This window comes from Rattus rattus, chromosome 5 (genome assembly GCF_011064425.1).
Source record: "Rattus rattus isolate New Zealand chromosome 5, Rrattus_CSIRO_v1, whole genome shotgun sequence".
NCBI lineage: Eukaryota > Metazoa > Chordata > Mammalia > Rodentia > Muridae > Rattus > Rattus rattus.
Genome location: NC_046158.1, coordinates 32,219,797 through 32,237,089, shown reverse-complemented (window position 1 = coordinate 32,237,089; position 17,293 = coordinate 32,219,797). Strand labels below are relative to the sequence as shown.

Here is a 17,293-nt window from a genome sequence, read left to right as displayed (position 1 = left end):
TTTCAATAGCATGTTGTAGCCTCTTTGAAAATGACCACTGGGGACTTTTTCTCCTTTTTTCTTAAGGTACTTTTTTGTGTTTAGTCATGGAAAATAATAGCAAGACCAGTTTGTCAAGCCTGTTTTATTCTGGTCTTTGTTCTCCCACCAAAGTTTGAAGTTTCTTTTGAAACATCTGCTCCTACAAAATTAATCACACTTAAAACATTTCTCTCTTCAGGTTCTAGAAAAAACACTCTTTCTTCTTATTTAGGAAGCATAGAACAACAGTGTGGTCTTATGAGACTTCCCACTGCCTTAGTCAACTCAGACTACTATTATAAAATACCACGGGTAGTGTGGTTTAAACTTTATACATTTATTTCTTAATGTACAAATGCCGGAAATCCATAATCAAGAAGCTTAGATTTGGTTCCTACCAATGGTCTACACCCTGGCTTGCAGGCATGTTCTTAGATGAGTGGATATCAAGGGAAATTACTGTGGTTTTCTTCTTATTATTACTGAAAACAATTTCATCATATGAGCCTAGCCTTATGGCACCATGAAAAACTAACCACTTCTCAAAGACAAATACTATCAGACTATGGAGAAGGGCCTCTGTATATGAACTTAAGATTACACAAACATTTGGTCCTTTTTTAAGCTTTCCTTAACTTTTGGTCCTGTTTTACAAATATCACCTTTAACAAACTTTGCCTTTTGAAACAAACATGCCTTTTGAAATCCTATCTTGTAGGTTTACCAATAGGAGGGAAATAGACGAATGGTATAAAGTATTTGAGTACTGGAAGCACTTTGAAAATTGTGGTTGGTAAAAATGTAGCTATTCAAGTGCAAAGTACATTCAAGGAATATGACTTCAAGCCAAAGGTTGTGGGGATATCAGACCCATACCTGCTTTATTTCAACCTTTCCAATGACACAAGTATGTCATGTCTTCCTCAGTAGAATCTTACTACCATGTCTAGAGGATAACTAAGAGCAATGGCAATAGCTTGTAATATTTGGGCATGCATGGGATGCTGCTGGCTATCAACTACAAAAGAAGGAAACCATTCTTGGCATTGGGTATTTTTTTAAATATCATACCCTCTGGTGTGAAGAAAGGGCATTGATATAAATCATAAGTCATACCAGTTATAAATCCTGTGAGCTATAAAAATCGCTGGCTTGATACACCTACTGATGTGATAGTGACAAAAACATAATAGGAACAAACAACCAATTTCTGATTTGATTTGAGGATTGTTCCTCTCGATGAAACCCATACCTATCACAATCATTGCTCAAAGGCCCCATGACAATAAAGGTAATAGGCCCCAAGGAAAAACTTTTAATATTATTATGCTAAAAAGGCACAGTAATAAACCAACTCCTATACTTAATATTAAACTCATAAATGAGTGCATCTTTCACCCTTCATCTGAGAAGTTTCTATTTGCAGAATATGGTAAATTCCACAGTGACTAACATGTAAAGAATAGGAAAATGTAGAATTCTCCTCTCTCTCTCTCTCTCTCTCTCTCTCTCTCTCTCTCTCTCTCTCTCTCTCTCCCCCCCTCTCTCTCACACACACACACATGGAAATTAGAAACAATACATCAAAACAAAATAAAGTCCATGCAATTTTGAATCAAGTCTTTATATGGTAAGTTATTATGTCACTTTTATCACTCTCTTTGCAACCTTCAACACAGGAAAGATCAGTCAACAAAAATAACAATTTAGATACTACAGAGTTCCTCACCTTTTAGTTCTCTACTCAAACTTGTGTTCGTATTCTAAAACCAAAGTCTCTAAATTCTACCAGTGGTTAAAATTTCAAGTAAAAGATGAGAATTATTTTTATCTCATTCAATTTTTAGAAACTGGATGGTCTCAACTATTCACACTCAAAAATTATTAGCACTACTTCAGTCTCAATGATTTCCATTGATTCTTTTAATCTGACCACAAACTACAGAATTTGACTATTTTTCACCTCCTTTCAGTATCATAGTCACACCAATTGTTTCTTCTCATCTGGATCTGTAACAGCCCTTGAGTAGATAATGTTGCTGTTATATGGTCCTTTCTATAAGCGAACTCATAACAATGACATGAAAACTTTCTTCTTGACTAAGACAAGTTGGTAAACCTCCTAAAAGCCCTATATCCCTTCTTCACTCTACATAAACAAAAAGGTTTTACTGTGTTAAAACTTGTAAGTCCTAGGTCTATGGTTCTTTTTACTCATCTCAAATCATTAGCTATTAATGATCAACATTGCTCTCCTGAAAACAAATTGCACTTTTGCAGCTCCTCAAGCAGTAGGCATCTAGTTCTATTATGTGCCCTGTACAGGGGCTATTCTTTTCTTTGGAAAACAGAGGTGTCCAACTATTCACATGTCATCTGTTCAAATGCCAACATTTCTGTAATGACAGGCTATGTTCTGTTTTCTTTTATAAGATACCTGTTATTCTACTATCTTCAATCCCATTTTTCTTATATTTCCTTTGTTCTATGACAATTCTTATTTTTAATTTTCCATATCTGAGATAGGATGTCACTATGTAGACTTAGCTGGCTTTAAACTCATAGAGAGACTCCTGTTTCAGATACCCTGGTGCTGATATAAGAAAGTGCTACCATACCCAGAATATTATATTTATAGTAAAAAGATAAGTGCATCATCAATGTTTTTAAGACATATTTATTTATTACATATAAGTACATTATATCTGTCTTCAGACACACTAGAAGAGGGCATCTGATTTCAAATGGTTGAGAACCACCATGTGGTTGTTGGGATTTGAACTCAGACCTCTGGAAGAGAAGTCAGCGCTCTTAACCACTGAGCCATTTCTCCAGCCCATCACCAATTTTCTTTATTATACTTTTTATAGCCATATAATTTTGATTTGCCAGATATAATAATGTATTTATGGTAAGCATCTCTAATAACAGATATATGTGTTTCTAAGACTTTGGTGTTTAGAAATTTGAGGTAAGGATGATGCATATTTGGATTTGTTTGAAGCTGTCTTCCTGTAGTACAAAAACCTACAAGCTTACTGTGTTCTTATAAGGATGAAGGATAGAAAAAGTATTCTCAGAGTGAGTCTCTCGTAATGATGCATTCCACTGGGACATGGCTTTCCCATTAAAGAGCTTCTCTAAAAATGCCATTGCCTTGGGTACCCATAGTAGCAGGATGAATTGACCTAATTCCAGGACTGTGTGCATTTTAAAAACATTATTATTTTTACTTAAAATTTTTGGAACAATATATTCAATCATATTCTTACCCTTCTTTCCAATCACTAAATCACTAAAGTCCTTTCTCTCTACCTTGATATACATTCAACTTCATGAAATTCCTGTCTCTCCATTTCTCTTTCTTAAAAAGCAACAACAACAAAACAAAAAAAAACTCAACACAGACAGAAAATTAATACAGAAAATGAGAAAGAAAGGAAAGAAAGAACAAGGGAAAGAAAGGAAGTGAGAAAGAGAGAGAGAGAGAGAGAGAGAGAGAGAACGAATCAATAAAACAAGCAAAAACTACCAGAACAAGAATCCTAAAAACTACATGCAGTATGTTTTATATTGCACATTACTCTGCAATTTGATTGAATTTAATAAACATTTCATGAGATGGAACTCAAGAAATGGAGACTAGATTCATGAGACCTATAGGAAACCACACAAGTATTATTCTCCTAAGAGAACAGGGCAATAAAATGACTTCTAATTACGTAGTGCTATACTCAAATCAGTGAATTAATCAGTCCTCACCAGAGAAGCTTCTTCTGGCATGAGACTGTAACTGATACAACAGCCCACAATTCAGCCGTGTGTAGACAGTGAAAGACTTTGGAACACTCAGCCCTAAATACAATGCTTCTGACAAGTATTTAGTCTCTTAACCAGCACAATTCTAAATGCTATGTGCCAAACAAAAGAACTTCTAATTTCTGAAAAAGGCTACAAATGTGAACAAATAATTCACACATGAAAAACTTTTAGACTGTATTATTGTACTCTTTTTTTTTAATCCTCCAACAACTCCAGACTCAAAGCTGGATTTGGCAAATTCTACTTCTCTGCATCACTGTGGCACTCAATTCTCTCCCTAGGGCTATTAATGCATCTTTATTTTATATCAAGCATGAAATCTGCAATAACAATGCCCTTCACATTTAAAATCTTCCCTAGCATTTGTAGCCAACATTAAACAAATATTAAATGAGTAAGGAGACAAAAGGGGGTGTGAGAAAGTGCACACCCCACCTGTACATTTTTCCTCCAGTTTCCTATTTCACATTGTTGAAATAGAAGGTTAAGAAAATTACCAGGTTTCTTTCCTATATTTTTTCCTAATGCTTTCTTTATTTGACATCATAAAAAAGAAAGCCATTCTTGGCTTTTAGAAACTCAACACCAGGGGGAAAAGGAACATATGATGTCATTTTATATTTGTTACTTTTTAATTTTTGAATGATTTTGTCTGACAGGTGTTTAGCATTAAGAATGTGGCAATTTTATTCTGATATTTTATGAACTGTTTGAGAATTTCATATAATGTACCTTGATTATAGTCATGTTCTACCCCACCCTCCAATATCTCCCCAACTTAACATTCACAATTTAGGTCTTTCTGTGCCTTTTATTATGTTTTATTTTCTTTTGTTTTGTTTTCTGAAAGACTGTATTGTAGCAGACGTGCTAATCCTCTGTCTCTTAAGAATCTTTCTACCTCCTCCTTCTGCAATGCTTCCTGAACCATAAAGGTAATGATTGTGTTGTAACTGTATTAATTATAAAACTCAATGTTTGATTTTATAAAAAACAATTTCACGCAAGTAGGCAACGAAATGTGTTCAGTGTACCATACATATTAATCTATTTTTAATTTTTTTCCATTTTATGTGTATGAGTGTTTTGTCTGTATTACCATGTATATTCATGATGCACAAAGAGGCCAGAGAAACGGTATTGAATCTTCTGGAACCATGTAGGTACTAGAAACCAAAAACACGTCTTCTGAAGGATAAGGTAGTACTCCTAACTATTGAGGCATTCATCAAGTCCGTATATTTATATTTTCATTATGTGAGAAATAATAAAAATGAAATCAATCACAATAATAGAAAGGCCATGATTTATTTAAGCAATATGCAAATTTAACTTATAAAGCTGAATCTATTAGAACACTTAAGCTTATCATAGTACCTATATATTAGGCTGGCCAATTACTATCTCCTTACAATAAAAAGACAAAAATATTACTAATATGCTTCTATAATGAATAAAATAAACTTAGCTCTAATTCATTAAAATTATAACAACCAGATAAAACACAATATGGAATTTTAGACAAAATAAAAGCATATTTAGAAAGTGTCAAATTCAATAATATGTTTAATACTTTCTAGTATACTTATGATTTATCTTAATATGACATTTTAGTCTTCCACACCAGGCATAAAAATGCATACCTCAAATAATAGGATAAAAATCACTCTCGTTCATTTTGCTAGGTATGGCTTTATATTTGTTGAGATCAGTAACATTGACCTGTTAAAATGCTTATCACAGAGTTTTTTTTTTTTTTTTTTTTTTTTTTTTTTTTTTTGGAGCTGGGGACGAACCCAGGGCCTTGCGCTTGCTAAACAGCGCTCTACCACTGAGCTAAATCCCCAACCCCTATCACAGAGTTTTAATTGTCAAGATAAACCACATTACTGGTTTGAATAACCATGCTGTTTAGATTTCTCTTGTCCTTTGCCCTAAGTATAGTCAACTCTTGACTCAAATACAGGTGCATTACTATGTAAACTCACAGATCAGTCATTAGATCTAACATCATTGTCTTTGCATTGGTTGGGTCACAATACTCTAAAAGCATTACCTGAAATTTAATAATCATGATGAAAAATGGATTTTAAACTGTGTTTTAAAAGTTTGTAACTTAACCCAGAAATGTTTGTGAATCTTAATATATGTAGCCTTTGAGCTATTGTCTCTATTGCTAGTTCCATACTGCTAAAAGAGAGCTTTTTTATAACCATGAACCCATTAGTACAGGAGACAACTTCCTGAATATAATACCCATGGCTAAAGTACTAAGGTCACCATTTAATAAATAAGACATTGTTGTAGGGAGCGGCTAAAGATGGCGCCGACATCCGGTACTCGATTGTGGTAAAAACCCACAAAGCGCATGTGTTGGCATTTCTCTGGCAGCTATCAGGCTGGAGTGATATTCATGCTAATGAGGTATTTCATGCTCCACCAATCCCTAGAGGTCAAGTATATAGCCATAGCATGTTTTGTATATAAGGTTAGTGCATTTGTTGCTCGTGGTCCCCGTATCAACAATGAGGTGTTCCTGCAATAAAGGCTGTTGAGAAGAATCCAACTATGTTGCTTCGTTCTTGCAGGGCGAGGTGGGCATTACACATTGAGCCTCAAAAATATGTAAATAAAAACACTGTCAATAGGACAAAACAACAACATACAGGTTAGGAAAAGGTCCTTACCAATCTCACATCTGACAGAGGGCTAAGATCCAAAATATATAAAAATCTTATATCTGCAAATAGTGATATTTGACTTCTTCCTTTCCAATTTGTATCCCTTTGACCTTTTATTGTTTGACTGTTCTGGCTAGGATTCCAAGTACTATATTGAATAAGGGAAAGAGTAGGTAGACTTGTCTACTCTCTGATTTTAGTGGGATTGCTTCAAGTTTCCCTCCATTTAGTTTGATGTTGGCTATTGGTTTGCTGTATATGGCTTTTACTATGTTTAGGTGTGGGCCTTGAATTCCTGATCTTTCCAAGACTTTTATCATGAAGGGTTGTTGAATGTTGTCAAATGATTTCTCAGTATCTAAGGAGATGATCATATGGTTGTTTTTTGAGTTTGCTTATATAGTGGATTTATATGTATTTTCATATATATATATATATATATATATATATATATATATATATATATATATAAAACCATCCTTGCATCACTGGGATGAGGCCTACATGATCATGATGGATGATCATTTTGATGTTTTCTTGGATTCATTTTGTGACAATGTTATTGAGTATTTTTGCATCGATAATCATAAGGGAAATTGGTCTGAAGTTCTCGTTCTTTCCTTGGTCTTTGTGTGGTTTGGGCATAAGTATGGTTCATACAAGGAATTGGGTAGTGTTTATTCTGTTTCTATTTTATGGAATATTTTTGAACAGTATTGGTATGAGGTCTTCTATGAAGGTCTGATAGAATTCTGCACTAAACCCACCTGGACCTGGCTTTTGTAGGTTGGGAGACATTTAATGACTACTTCTATTTCTTTAGGAGTTATGGGACTATTTAGATGGTTTATCTGAACCTGATTTAATTTTTGTACCAGGTATCTGTCTAGAAAATTGTCCATTTCATCTAGATTTTCCAGTTTCATTGGATATGATAACTTCTTGAATTTCCTCAGATTCTGTTGTTATTGCTCCCTTTTCATTTCTGATTTTATAAATTTGGATACTCTTTATGCCTTCTGTTTGGTCTGGTTAGTCTGGCAAATCAAAACAACACTGCAATTCCACCTCACACAAGTCAGAATGGCTAAGATCAAAAACTCAGGTGACAACAGATGCTGGCAAGGATGTTGAAAAAGAGGAACACTCCTCCATTGTTGTTGGGATTGCAAACTGGTATAACCACTATGTTCCACTATGTTCATAGCAGCCTTATTTATAATAGCCAGAAGCTGGAAAGAACCCAGATGTCCTTCAACAGAGGAATGGATACCAAAAATATGGTATATTTATACAATGGAGTACTACTCAGCTATTAAAAACAATGACTTCATGAAATTCATATGTAAATGGATGGAACTACAAAATATCTTCCTGAATGATATAGCCGCCCCTCACACACACACACACACACACACACATGCACACACACACATGCACACACACACATGCACACACACACACACACACACACAAACACAAGTTAGGCACTCACTGAGTCACTGCTAAGTGGATATTAGCCCAAAAGCTTTGATTACCCAAGATACAATCCACAGACCATATGAAGCTCAGGAAGAAGGATGACCAAATTGCAAATGTTTCAGTCCTTCTTAGAAGGGGGAACAAAAATATTCACAGGAGGAGAGATGGAGACAAACTTTGGAGCAGAGATTGAAGGAATAACCATTCAGAGCCTGCCTCACCTGGGGATCTAGCCCATGTACATATAGCCACCAAACCCAGATAATATTACTGATGCCAAGAAGTGCATGCTGACAGGAGCCTGATATAGCTGTTTCCTGAGAGTTTCTGCCAGAGCATGACACATACAGAGGTGATTGCTAGCAGCAAACCAATGAACTGAGAATAGAGTCCCCAATGGCCTTGTTGGGTACCATTAGGAGAAAAAGCCCTTCATCCTGCAAAGGCTGGCTCCCCATTGTAGGGGAATATCAGGGCAGAGAGGTTGGAGGGGATGGGTGGTTGGGTGGGCAAACACCTTCAAAGTGGAAGGGGGAGAGAGGATTGGATAGAGTATTTATAGACAGGAAACTGGGAAAGGGGATAAAATTTAAAATGTAAATAAAAAGATCCAATAAAAATAATTTGGCAAAAAATACTCTAGGTAGGCATCAGATCATCTTCTATGAGTTCACTGATTTTTATAAGTGATTTATTTTAAAATTTTATTTCTTTTTATTCTACGTGCATTGATATTCTGCCTGCATGTATGCCTGTGTGAAGTTGTCAAATTCCCTGGAATTGGAGTTTCAGACAATTGTGACCTACCATGTGGGTTCTGGGAATTGAACCTGGATCCTCTGATACAGCATCCAGTGCTCTTAACCACCAAGCCATCTCCCCAGGCCTGGTGTTATTCTTTTATAAACTAGTTCTGCACTTTACCCAAAAGGGCTTCCTTTCCTACTGTACATAATTCTAAAATATTTTGTGTAGTTAGTCACTCTAGTTCTTTTGGATAAGACTCAATTAAGTTGTTGTTTATCTGCTTGTCTCTAACATTTTTCAAGTTATATACTTTTTGTCTCAAACAGCATATGTATGGCAATAGAAGGGTTATGCTGAAAATGTGAATTCACATTGTCACACTAAATATTAGTGAGTGGACTAATAACACTCATTTTTAAATACCACATTGCAATACATTGCAATCCAGGGACAATTCTATCAGCAATAATATATCAATTATTAGAAAATACAGGAATCACATGTTAGAAAATACAGCATAAAAGGAAGGAGCTCTAAAGAAAATAAACCAATAAAATATAGCATAGTTTTCTCATAAAAACCACTGCTGCTCCAAAGTGATGATTCTCTACAAATGCACAGCAATAAAATAATGAAAAAATTCCTGTGGATGATAGAAATCATTAAACAATCATTATGTAGGACTTAATTATCAAGACATTGAGAATTTTGATCAAACCTCCACTTAATTTTGCGTAAGGATTGTAAGTTTTCACATTCATGCAGAGTTTAATCAAATACATTTTATTTTTAATGAAAGTATTTGTCATGTTTCAACAATAAAATTAGACGCTGTCTTGTGACTCATTTCTCATGCAGAATATTTAAAGTTTGCTTATAGTGAGTTTACAAGTTACAATATCTTAGATATTTTGTGAATGTAGTTTTCATAAAGCTTTCTATGAAGAAAAAACTATCAATACTTTTATTGTCAACTTGAGTTTCCCTCTTAGTCAAACATTTCTTTGTTGGCTACCAGCATGCATTCCTCAGAGGATATTACAAAGAAAAGAACTCACTCATGTATTGTGTGACTATAGGAAGTCATATAAAAGGGTACCAATGTGGGAATATCCATATATAAAACTAAAGTTTTTAAAGAATTATATATGCATATATTTATACGTAAAATGTATGTTGTAGTAAAAATATTTTAATTTAAAGTAAAATGAAAAATATTTCATATATCTCTAGATTACCAGAGTGAGATTTTAATTGGCAGTCACTTAATGGTTGTGTTTACAATCCTTTTCTTATTCTTATATTTTGTTCATCAAAAGAATAAAAACCAAAGGAAAGAATGCCACCACATAGCATGGTAGCAAAAAGGAATTATTTGAAATTCACAGAATCTCAGATCTGTACTCCACTCCACAGGCCTCAGCTCAACCAGCCTCCTTGGAGGCCTGGTGCCTCCCTGGAAAACCAGGTGAGATATCAACACTAACTCCGGCTATTGTCCCAGATTCCTGATAACACCAAGGACGACCAGGCCAGTCAATGCCAGAGACAACCAGATGGCTAAAAAACAGCACAAGAACAGACTCAGCATAAGCCAGGGTAATGTGAAACCATCAGAATGCAGCTCTCCTACAACATCAAGCCCCAGAGATCCTAAACCACCTAAAGAGCAAAACCGTAAGTCTAATTTTCTGAAAATGATATAGGCCTATAAAGAATAATTAAACAAAATCCTTAAAAAATACAGGAAAATATAATCAAACAGCTAGAGGCTTTTAAGGAGGAAATGAATAAATATATGAAAAAGAAAAATACAATCAACCAGGAGAAAAAAATGAATAAGATTGCTCTGGATCTGAAAAAATAAATATAAATGTATATAGAAGCAATAAAAAAACCAAAAACCCCCAAAAAAAACCTAAATAAACAAAAAACCAAACAAAGAAACAAACAGAGGCTACCCTGGAGATGAAAAACCTAGGACAGAGAACAGGAACTATAGAAACAAGCATCAACAATGAATACAAGAGATGTAAGAGAGAATCTCACAAATAGAATATAACGTAGAAGAAATTATACACTGGTTAATGAAAATGACAAACTGAAAAAGTTTTTAACACAAAACATGCAGGAATTTGGGCTGTTATGTAAATATCAAGCCTAAGATTAATAAGAATAGAAGGAGAAGGTTCCCGAATTCAAGGTTAAGAGCATATCTTCCACAAAATTATAGAAGAAACTTCCCTTAACCTAAAGAATATTTGGCAATAAATATAAAGGAAATGTACAGAGCACTGGATTGTATGAGAAAATAAAATCCTTTTACCACATAATAATCAAAACAGTAAATTTATACAATAAAGAAATAATATTAAAAGCTGCACTTAAAAAAGACCAAGTAACATATAAGGGTGGACATGTCAGAATTAAACCTTACATCTCAAAAGAGACTCTAAAATCCAGAAGGGATTGGAGAGGTGTCTCACATACCCTAACAGACCACAGAAGTTAGCCCAAACAACTAAACTCAGCAAAACTTTCAATCACCATTGATCAAGAAACCAATATAATCTGTGACAAAATCAAATTTAAACACTATCTTTCCGGTAATCCAGCCCTACAGAGGATACTACTAGAAGGAAAACTTCAACACAAGAGAGTAGCCACATCTAAGAATACAAACGAAATTAATAATTTTACAGCACATCCAAAAGAAGAGAAACACACATACACACTAACCCCACCAACATCAAAATAACAAGCACAGTCATTGGTCTTTAACACCTCTCAAAAATCAATGGACCCAATTCACAGTAAAAGACACAGACTAACAAAAGCAGATGTGGAAATAGCTTCCATTATTCTGCTGCTGGAGTAGCCATTTTAATATATAAAAAAATTAGACTTTCAAACAAAAGATATGGTAAAGGACATTCTATACTAGTTGAAGGAAATATTTACCAATATGATATCCAGATTATGAATATCTATGCTTCAAATGCAAGGACACCCACATTTGTAAAAGAAACTTTACTAAAGCTTAAATCAGTCATTGAACCCCACATAATTAGAGTGGGAGACTTCAACACTCCACTCTTACAAATGGACAAGTCTTCTAAGTAGAAAATAAACAGAAATGATGAGACTAACAGAGGTTATGAATCAAATGGTCCAAATAGATATCTATAGAGTATTTCATCCAAACACACACACACACACACACACACACACACACACAATCATAATTTCTTACCAGCAACTCATGAAACTTTCTCCACAATTGAGCATGTACTTGGTCACAAAGCAAGACTCAACAGAAATATGATTGAAATAACCCCTGTATAATAACAGATCACCGTGGATTAAAACTGGCCTTCCACAACATAAAACAGAAACCTTACAAACTTATGGAAACAGAACAACTCTCCACTCAACGACCACTAGAACAAAGAAGGCATCTTAGTTTGGGTTTCAATCCCTGCACAATATATCTTTACAAAAAAGCAAGTTGGGGAGGAAAGGGTTTATTCAGCTTACACTTACACATTGCTATTTAACACCAAAAGAAGTCAGGACTGGAGCTCAAGCAGGTCAAGAAGCAGGAACTGATGCAGAGGCCATGGAGGGATATTACTTACTGGCGTGCTTTCCCTTGCTTTGGGGGTGTGTTGGCAGCACCTTTATTATCATTTTTATTGGGTATACTTCTTTATTTACATTTTAAATATATTCCCTTTACAAGTTTCCTATTCATAAGCCCCTTATTCCCTCCCCCTCCTCCATAAGGGTGTTCTCCCATCCATGCCCCCTTAACACCCCCGCCCGACATTCCCCTGCACTGGGGATCCAATCTTGAAGGGACCAAGGGCTCCCCCTTCCACTGGTGCCCCATAATGCATTATTCTGCTACATATGCAGTAGGAACCCTGGGTCAGTCTTTGGGTAGCAATTTAGTCCCTGGAAGCTCTGGTTGGTTGACATTGTTGTTCTTATGGGCTTGCAAGCCCCTTCAGCTCTTTCAATACTTCCTCTAATTCCAACAAAGGGGGTCCTGTGCTCAGTTCAGTGGTTTGCTGCTGGCCTCCACCTCTGTATTGGACATGCTCTGGTTGTGTCTCTCAGGAGATCTCTATATCCTGTCCCTTTCAGCAAGCACTTTTTAGCTTCATCAATCTTATCTAGTTTTGGTGGCTGTATATATATATATATATATATATATATATATATATATATATATATATATATATATATATATATATGGGCTCTGAATGTCCATTTCTTGAGACTCTGCTCTAAACTTTGAGCTGTATCACTTCCTATGGATATTTTTGTTCCCCCTTTTAAGAATGAGTGGAAGCATCCGCATTTAGGTCATCCTTCCTGAGCTTCCTGTTGTCCGTGGATTGCATCTTGGGTAATTCAAACTTTTGGGCTAATATCGGCTTATTAAGGATTGCATACCAAGTGTGTTTTTCTGTGATTGGGTTTCCTCACTCAGGATGATATTTTCTAGTTTATTCCATTTGCCTATGAATTTCATGAAGTCATTGCTTTTGATTGTTTAATAGTACTCCATTGTGCAAATATAGTACATTTTCTGTATCCATTTCTCTGATGAAGGACACCTGGATTCTTTCCAGCATATCACTATTATAAATAAGACTGCTATGAACATAATGGACCATGTGTCTTTGTTGTATTTTGGAACATGTTTTGGGTATATGGCCAGGGTCCTCAGGTAGTGGAATGTCCAGTTTTCTGAGGAACCTCCACTGATTTCCAAAGTGGTTGTACCAGTTCGCAGTCCCACAAATAATGGAGAAATGTTCCTCTTTCTTAACATCCTCACCAGCCTCTGCTCTCTCCTGAGTTTTTGAACTTAGCCATTCTGACTGGTGTGAGGTGGAATCTCAGGATTGTTTTGATTTGCATTTCCCTGATGATTAAGGATTTTCAACATTTCTTTAGGTGCTTCTCAGCCATTCGATATTACTCAGCTGAGAATTCTTTGTTTACCTCTGTACCCCATTTTTAATAGGGTTATTTGGATCTGTGGAGTCTAACTTCTTGAGTTTCTTTTTTTTATATTTTGGATATTAGCCCTCTATCAGATGTAGGATTGGTAACATTTTACCAATCTGTTGGTTTCCATTTTATCCTAATGATAGTGTATTTTGCCTTACAGAAGCTTTGTAGTTTTGTGAGGTCAGATTTGTTGATTCTTGATCTTAGAGCATAAGCCATTGGTGTTTTTTCAGAAAATTTTCTCCAGTGCCCATGTGTGCAAGATGCTTCCCCACTTTTTCTTCTATTAGTTTGAGTGTATCTGGTTTGATGTGGTGGTCCTTGATCCACTGGGACTTAAGCTTGTACAGGGTGATAAGAATGGATCGATTTGCATTCTTCTACATGTTGACCTCCAGTTGAACCAGCATTGTTTACCAAAAATGCTGTCTTTTTTCCAAAGGACGGTTTTAGTTCCTTTGTCAAAGATGAAGTGACCATAGGTGTGTGGGCTCATTTTTGGGTCTTCAATTCTGTTCCACTGATCAATCTGCTGGTCTCTGTACCAATACCATACAGATTTTCTGACTATTGCTCTGCAATATGGCTTGAGGTCAGGGATGGAATTCCCCAAGAGTTTCTTTTATTGTTGGGTATAATTTTCACTATCCTGGGTTTTTTGTTATTCCAAATGATTTGCAAGTTGCTATTTCTATCTCTTGATGGGGATTGCTTTAAATCTGTAGATTGCTTTCGGCAAAATAGCCATTTTTACTATATTAATCCTGCCAATCCATGAGCATGAGAGGTCTTTCCATCTGAGATTTTCAATTTCTTTCTTCAGACCCTTGGAGTTCTTTTCATACAGATCTTTTACTTGCTTGGTTAATGTCACACAGAAATATTTTATATTATTTGGGACTACTATAAAGGGTGTAGTTTCCCTAATTTCATTCTCAGACTGTTTATCCTTTGAGTAGAGGATGGCTACTGATTTGTTTGAGTTAATTTTATACCCAGACACTTTGCTGAAGTTGTTCATCAGGTTTAGTAGTTCTCTGGTGAAACTTTTGGGGTCACTTAATTGTACGATCACATAATCTGTAAATAGTGATATTTTTACTTTTCTGTTCCAATTTGTATCCCTTTGACCTCCTTTTGTTTTCTGATTGTACTGGCTAAGACTTTGAGTACTATATTGAATAAGTAGGGAGAGAGTGGGCAGTCTTGTCTAGTCCCTGATGTTAGTGGGATTGCTTCAAAGTTCTCTCAAATTAGTTTGATGTTAGCTACTGTTATTTTAATGTTTCAGTATGGGTTTTGAATTCCTGATCTTTCCAGACTTTGTTCATGAAATAGTGTTGAATTCTGCCAAATGTTTTCTCAGCATCTAATGAAATGATCATGTGGTTTTTATCTTTGAGTTTGTTGTGTAGTAGATTATGTTGATAGATTTCTGTATATTAATCCACCCCTGCATCCTTACGATGAAGACTACTTGATCATGATGGACGATCATTTTGATCTGTTCTTGCATTTGGTTTGAAAGAATTTATTTTTTAAGTTTTTCCATCTTTATTAAATTGGGTATTTTTTAATTACATTTCAAATGTTATTCCCTTTCTGGTTTCTAGACCAACATCCTGCAACCCCTCCCACTCCCATTCTGTATGGGTGTTCCTTTCCCCATTCTGCACCCCAGTACCATCCTCCCCGCAAGAATCTCATTCACTGGGGGTTCAGCCTTGGCAGGAGCAAGGACATCCTCTTCCACTGGTGCTCTTATTAGGCTATTCATGACTACCCATGCACTTGGAACCCAGGGTAGTCCATGTATAGTCTTTGGGTAGTGGCTTAGTCCCTGGGAGTTCTGATTGGTTGGCATTGTTGTTCTTAAGGGGTCACAAGCCCCTTCAGCTCTTTCAGTCCTTTCTCTGAATCCTTCAACGGGGGTCCCATTCTCAGTTCAGTGGTTTTCTGCTGGCATTCACCTATATATTTGCCTTATTCTGGTTGTGTCTCTCAGGAGAGATCTACATCCAGTTCCTGTCAGCCTGCACTTCTTTGCTTCATCCATTTTATCTAGTCTGCTGGCAATACATGTATGGGCCACATGAGGGCAGGCTCTGAGTGGGCTTTCCTTCAGGCTCTGTTCTAAACTTTGCCTCCCTATCCTCTCCTATAGGTATTCTTGTTCCCTTTCAAAGAAAGAGTGAAACTTCCACATTTTGTTCATCCTTGTTGAGTTTCATGTGTTCTGTGCATCAAAGGTAATTCAAGAATTTGGGCTAATATCCACTTATCAATGAGTACATACCATGTGTGGTTTTCTGTGATTGGGTTACCTTACTCAGGATGATATTTTTCAGTTCCATCCATTTGCCTATGAATTCCATAAAGTCATTGTTTTTGATAGCTGAGTGGTATTCCATTGTGTAGATGTACCACATTTCTGTATCCATTCCTCTGTTGAAGGGCATCTGGGTTCTTTTCAGCTTCTGGCTATTATAAATAAGGCTGCTATGAACATAGTCAAGCATATGTCTTTGTTATATGTTGGGGCATCTTTTCGGTATATGCCAAAGAGAGGTATAGCTGGGTCCTCAGGTAGTGCAATGTCCAATTTTTTGAGGAACCTACAGACTGATTTCCAGAATGGTTGTACCAGTCTGCAATCCCACCAACAATGGAAGAGTCTTCTTTTTTCTCCACATCCTTGCAAGCATCTGCTGTCCCCAGAGTTTTTGATCTTAGCCATTCTGACTGGTGTGAGGTAGAACCTCAGGGTTGTTTTGATTTTCATTTCCCTGATGACTAAGGATGTTGAACATTTCTTCAGGTGCTTCTCAGCCATTCCACATTCCTCAGCTGTGAATTCTTTGTTTAGCTCTGAACCCCATTTTTTCATAGGTTTATTTGTCTCCCTGCAGTCTAACTTCATCAGTTTTTTGTATATTTTGGATATAAGCCCTCTGTCAGTTGTAGGATTTGTAAAGATCTTTTCCCAATCTGTTCGTTGCCGTTTTGTCCTAACCACAGTGTCCTTTGCCTTACAGAAGCTTTGCAGTTTTATGAGATCCCATTTGTCAATTCTTGATCTTAGAGCATAAGCCATTCGTGTTTTCTTCAGGAAATTTTCTCCAGTGCTCATGTGTTTGAGATGCTTCCCCACTTTTTCTTCTATTAGTTTGAGTGTATCTGGTTTGATGTGCAAGTCCTTGATCCACTTGGACTTAAGCTTTGTACAGGGTGATAAGAATGGATTGATCTGCATTCTTCTACATGCTGACCTCCAGTTGAAACAGCACCATTTGCTGAAAATGCTATCTTTTTTCCATTGGATGGTTTTGGCTCCTTTGTCAAAAATCAAGTGACCATAGGTTTATGGGTTCATTTTTGTGTCTTAAATTTTATTCCACTGGTCTATTTCCCTGTCTCTGTACAAATACCATACAGTTTTTATGACTATTGCTCTGTAAAACTGCTTGAGTTCAGGGATAGTGATTCCCTCAGAAATCCTTTAATTGTTGAGGATA

General features: G+C 36.0%; 1 protein-coding gene across 1 annotated transcript in view; it reads right to left on the bottom strand.

The window, feature by feature from the left end:
• Positions 1-17,293, bottom strand: part of Galnt13 (polypeptide N-acetylgalactosaminyltransferase 13) — a 629,326-nt gene that overhangs the window by 438,392 nt on the left and 173,641 nt on the right. The window lies entirely within an intron of this gene.